This window comes from Pongo abelii, chromosome 17 (genome assembly GCF_028885655.2).
Source record: "Pongo abelii isolate AG06213 chromosome 17, NHGRI_mPonAbe1-v2.0_pri, whole genome shotgun sequence".
Classification (NCBI taxonomy): domain Eukaryota; kingdom Metazoa; phylum Chordata; class Mammalia; order Primates; family Hominidae; genus Pongo; species Pongo abelii.
The window spans coordinates 36,960,917-36,966,916 of record NC_072002.2 but is presented as its reverse complement, the minus strand read 5'-3'; the positions used below and the strand labels follow the sequence as shown (position 1 = coordinate 36,966,916).

Below are 6,000 nucleotides of genomic sequence, written 5' to 3'. Positions count from 1 at the left end.
GTAAAGGTACATCTTTGTCTTTGCAATTACCAAGTAGCCTGCAGGAATGATGCATAAATGTTGTGAAATGCTTTGATGGAAGCCAGTTGGTTCTTTCCAGAGGAAGATGTTCTTTGCGATAGAATCACATCCCTTTTAGGAACCTTTGAAGATGAATCTCCACCTTGGGGTGGAAAGATATGAAGTTTGCAAAAAGATTTCTAACCTTTAAAGCATGGAAAATGTGACTCTGGTGTGCTGAAAGAGAATATTTAATGAACATTCTATGTGAGACTAGCTCTCTAATTTAATGTACTATATCAATTAAGGAATACTCTAAGGAATACTTTGAGAGAACAGAGAGTGGGAAAAGTCTGCACCTCAAGATGTGGTCTCTAGGGCAGAAATCTCTCTAGTTTTGTTCTGTGTTGGTAGCAGATAGTCACCTAACGAAGGAGTGTCAAAGACCTAGTGAGACACGCTTCACTTTGGAGGCTGTCTATTGAGTGAGCATGGTTTTATATAAGGTTTCCTAAAAGAGGATTTGAAGAGTATAATGTTGACTCGAAGGTGAAAAAAGTTATCCTCTTGTCTATGTCAGGTGTCAGAGTGCCCCATGCTCTAGAGATTAGTTTGGCACTTTTCCCAGCATGTGACAGCTCTTGAGTTCAGCCTGGTGTGATGCTCTGGAGTGAAGGGGGAGGATGCCCAGGGACTTCCTGATGCTGATCCACAGCTTTAGGGTGATGCTGGAGAGTTGAACCAGAGGTTTCAGGACAATCAATTTGTTGCCAAAACCATGCCCATAGCCAGTCTTATGAGTGAGCAGAGTGGATGAATTGAATAGTTCTGGATAGTTCCTTGGTTCAAAATATCTCCCTCCTGGAAATGTAGTGTGACAGGAAATGTACCTCCCTGGCTTTGAAGGAGGACAGATCTAGTTTTACTACTTACTACTAATAATATGAGCTTGGGAAAGTTATTGTTATCTTAGTGTTTATTTTGGGCCAGTTATTGTTTTGTTTAATCTTCACAACAACCATAGGAGAGAGTTGCTATTAATATTCTCTTATTTATTTATTATAGAGATGGGGTCTCACTATGTTGCCCAGGCTGGAGTACAGTGGCTATTTACAGTCCCAATAATAGTGCACTACAGCCTCAAACTCATGGATTCAAGTGGTACTCCCACCTCAGCCTCTGGAATAGCAGGGACTATAGGTGTGTGCCACTGCACTTGGCTTAATATCTCCATCTTACAGATGAGGACCCTGAAGCACTGAGAAGTATGTGTGTGTATATGTGTTCTATGGATCAGGTGTGGGACATGTCAGACAGAGCTGCTGAGGGACCACACCTTAGAGGGTTTCCTGACACAGGTAAGGAAATCTTACGGGAAAGGGATAGAGGTGTCTAGTCAGAGGAGTAGGGGGTGAGAAGGCTGTAAGCAACCAGCCAGAAGAGAGAGATTGATGTCTCAAAGGAACCTCAATCTAATAGCTCTTCTAATGGAGAAGAGGAGTCACCACAGAAGTAGCAGAAGTGCCCCCATGAGGAAAAGAGACAGTTTAAAACTCATTCCTGACCCAGAGAGCATTAACACTAGGCAATTCTGGTTCCTTTCAGGTACAACCTTTTCTGCTCCTTGCCAAACAGTACCACCTTCCCCTTTGCCCTACTTCAACTCTGGAGAGAGCAGAAACCACAGCGAGAAAGCTGACAGGGAGGAAGAGAATCAAGGAAAGGCACCCAGAGAAGAAGGTGACCATGTCCCCCTTTCCCATTGCAGGCTTCCAGCCTGTAGCAGCCCATGCTGGGGAGGGGAAGAAGCATTCCCTCTAAATGAAGTTTAGGGTTTTAATTTTTTGACTGTTACGTGGGAAAGGATATTTAAATAATTGAAGTAAATTGGATTTTGGATAAAAGTGAGAGTAAAGTGTTTTGTGTGGAATTTTTTATTTTTGTATCTGATGGGGCTAGACAATAGACATACTCTAGGTTCATCTCAAGGGGAGAAGAGAATTAGCTTCATGGAACAGGTTTGAACAGGCGGTAGGAGAAAATGATAATGTTGTGTCCTTTTTGCACTTCTAGAAGTCTCCCTCTTGTAGGATAATGCAGATTCTTCTGGGAGGAATAATAATTACCTAGTGGGCTTCAAAATACCAGAATATCTGAGGAATCTTTTTTTCAGAATAAAATTTACGTAGAATAGTAAAGATTCAAAGCAAATAAAAACAGGTTCCCTTCTCTCCACCTATCTTCACCATTACCACCCAATTCAACTAAAGCAGCACTGCCTGTATATGTTTCATATTTTTAGCACTGAAGATCAAAATTATTAATGTGATGATGACACCTTAGCAAACCCATTTGGCTGGGACATGTGACTTCTGGGGCTTCTTAAACATGTCTCTAAGGAATTAGGTACAAAAGTACCCACTAGGTTTCTTTGTGCTCAACTTCAGCAACCTTGTTTTAGTGATGGATAGGTTAATCCATGCTTGAGCTCTCCAAGGCTGCCCATTGTTTTCTTGGTCATAGCTGACTATAAGAAAGTTCTTACTTAATTGAGCTAAATAAGTAATGGCCGTTCTTTCTTACCTTCTGGTAGAAGAGACCATGGGCTTTTAAAGTGGAGAGGCCTTTTGCTTTTCCTTTTCTTCTTGTATTCTCCTTGTAGTGTGAGGGGGATAACTTTTCATTCTTCTGGTCGATAGTTCTGCAATTTTGAGAATGGTCACAGTGTCAGGTATCAGGAACAGCAATGTCATAAGTTCTCAGGGAGAGATAAAAAAGTACTTTCAGGCCGGGCGCGGTGGCTCACGCCTGTAATCCCAGCACTTTGGGAGGCCGAGGTGGGTGGATCATGAGGTCAGGAGATCGAGACCATCCTAGCTAACACGGTGAAACCCCATCTCTACTAAAAAATACAACAAATTAGCCGGGTGTGGTGGTGGGCGCCTGTAGTCCCAGCTATTCGGGAGGCTGAGGCAGAAGAATGGCGTGAACCCGGGAGGCGAAGCTTGCAGTGAGCCAAGATTGCATGACTGTACTCTAGCCTGGGCGACAGAGTGAGACTCCGTCTCAAAAAAAAAAAAAAAGTACTTACATAGATTAAGAAAAATATTCTCAAACACAATATAAGAAAATGAGGACTCTAGATTTACTGCACTTCCCCTACCCCACCCTGTATCAGAGGATATGATATAAAGTGAAGCATGGCATCCTGGAAGGTTTGCTTCTTTTACCGAATGTGTCAAGATGGAAAGCATTAATGATACTTGGTCTGAACACATTTTAGGTAAATAAATTCCTGATTCGGCTTAATCTTTGAAGTTTCTGGCTTCACAGATCTTTGTATTCTTCGCTCTGACTAAAAGGTCCTCCAATTTCTGTTTGGGAATCCTGAGCTGGGTTTGTTCTTGGCACATCATATTTTTTTGAAAGGCCCAAGTATAGCGTTACTGCACCCTACAGTCCACACAGGGTCTGGGCAATGTTTTTGGAAACACAAAGATGATCTCACCCAGTTGGAAGAAGGGTCATATAATAAAATAATGGTCCTTCTCTCTCTTAGGCCGCTGCACACTGCTGAAATATATTGCTTATTGACCTTTTGGCTAAGATTCCTTGTAGAACAACTAAAATATTAGCTTCCCATCAGCTGTACCACACTTGGGGCTATAATTTCTGACAGCTGTAAGAGATTGTGTGCTTCGTGGGGGCCTAGATGAGCTGTCTTTGTAGGGGTCTTTTTGTGATAGCTGAGTTTGTTTAAAAAGCATAGATCATAGACTATCCAGTCCAATAATACACATAATGCTTGAATCATCATTGTAATGTTTGTTTGATTTTCCCCTGGCAGAAGTTTTCCAGCCTGGGCTTGAATACCACCAGTGAGGGGTAGGGAACTATGAGGTTGCCCATTCCATTTTTGGCTTAATATTTGTCTGAAGAAGAAAAAGCTTATTCTTGCTGAGCTGAAATCTGCCTGCCTGAAATTCACATTCATTAATCCTAGTTCTCCCCTTCTGGGTCTATGGACAGTACATTGAATCCCTTTTTTAACTATTTGAGTATAGCTACTGTTTGTTCTCTAAATCTTAGCTTTAGGTTGAATAATCTAGTCCCTTGAACAGGTTCTTTTGCAATTTGGATTCAGTTTCTTTAATCAAGCATATCCCAAAGATACTCTAATATATGTACCCAAAGCTGAATTCAGGACTAAGTTATCCACCTTCTTATTCTCAATGTTACACTTTCTTAGAGCACTATCAAGTGCCGTTAGTTTTTTTTTGGAATCATATCACACTGTTAACACACACTGAGCATATTATTTATTAAGATTCCTAAGTATTTTACAAACTTGCAAGATTGATTTTTGAACCCATGTTGAGGATCTTGTACTTATTCATTCTAAATTTTATTACATTTAGCCCGTTGCCCTAGCCTCTCATAAATCTTTCTGAATCTTGATCCTTTTATCAACAACATTTGCTGTCACTCCTGGCTTTTTATCGCCTATAAATTTGATGAGCATATTTTCCATGTTTCTATCTTACTCATTGATGTTAGAAGGACAGAGCTAAAGACAGGGCAAGTGAAAATGGAAATTTCAGTCCAATAATGAAGTAACCTCACTTTTTAATATTAATGAGCTCTAGGTCTAACCAGTAGAACAAGCCTTTGTGCAGTGAACCTGGTGTGGTGGGAGAAATTGATAATGTCTCAGTAACTTTCACTCTTAACAATACAGCTTCTTAATTATAAAAGAAGTAAGAAATTAAAGGCCGCATTTAAAGCAAAAGTAAGAAAACACCCATTGGTGTATAAAATTTTAAAAAAGATAACCAATATTTCATTTGAGGCTCTGGTTACTTCCCCAAACTTGAATTGTTCTTTTTTATTTTAAAACCAAAACCAAAACCAAACAAACAAAAACCTTAGTGCAGAATAATCTTTTCAAAGTTGAGTTTTTAGAAACAATCATCTGGTTCATTTAATTGATGGCTAAAGGTGTGGTTTTGTTTAAACTACCCCATATGTAGGATTTTAGCCCCCTCCCCTTAAAATTAATTGCCACAATTCTTGACAGTGACAGACACATATATGTGAGAGATGGAAAGGAACTTAATCTCAGTTGGTACACCCTGACGGAATAAAGAGAAGTGGGCTTCAGAAGATAAATGTGAGGGAAGAGTTGAATTTTCCAATTAGGAAAGGATCTAGCATGGCTCTCCATGTTAAAGATTTCCAGATAAGTTCAAGAGGAAAAAACTGAAGCTAAATTTCATAAGGAAGTAATAATTCACTTCTGATTAATGACTGTCCATAGGCAATGCTGCCAGGACAGACAAATTGCAGCACTGCATTCCAACTTAAAAACAAAAACAAAAACAAAACAAACTCCTTTCATCAATTGGATACTTAAACCTAGTTTAAAGTACTCTAATGAATGAGATGCATACCAGTATGCATGATCAGTAATAGGATCATCGTACTTTATTTTCCTTTTGTTTATGCAGTGTCATAGTTACATTTCTGGCTATGTTTTATGTTGTTATGACCTGGACTGCAAACACATTCCTACTCAAACTGTTACAGGTTGTTTGTAAAATATTTTGGAGTGTAGTTTGTTATAACTTTCAACCCTCCTCTGTTACATGTACATAACACACTCACACATCCACACACACCCACACAGCCACACACACACACACCCACACACCCACACACACTATCCTCCTCAAATAGTCACCATATATTTATTAGTTATTAGTGTTGTCTAGCATACGTATTGTAATTATAATTCACTTGTAGCTGAATATTGTTTTTGTGAAGCATCATCTATCCTTAAAGGTTTTCTTTTTTGACTTTTAAGGCTTGGATGGTCAGTGTGACATATAGATGGGTCAAAAATATCCCTATCCCCCTACACCCTCTCTGCTTTAACCACAGTGAACTCCTTACTCTCCAAATGTATTATGATACAACCTTCTCCAAAGCTTTGCCTATGCT

The 6,000-nt window shown here is 39.6% G+C and overlaps 1 long non-coding RNA gene across 1 annotated transcript in view; it reads left to right on the top strand.

The window, feature by feature from the left end:
- Nucleotides 1-1,102: 1,102 nt before the first annotated feature.
- LOC129051516 (uncharacterized) overlaps nt 1,103-6,000 on the top strand; it is a 58,229-nt gene continuing 53,331 nt past the window's right edge. Inside the window, exon 1 of the long non-coding RNA XR_010137566.1 lies at nt 1,103-1,740. This is a non-coding gene — a long non-coding RNA (uncharacterized LOC129051516). The remainder of the gene's footprint in view (nt 1,741-6,000) is intronic.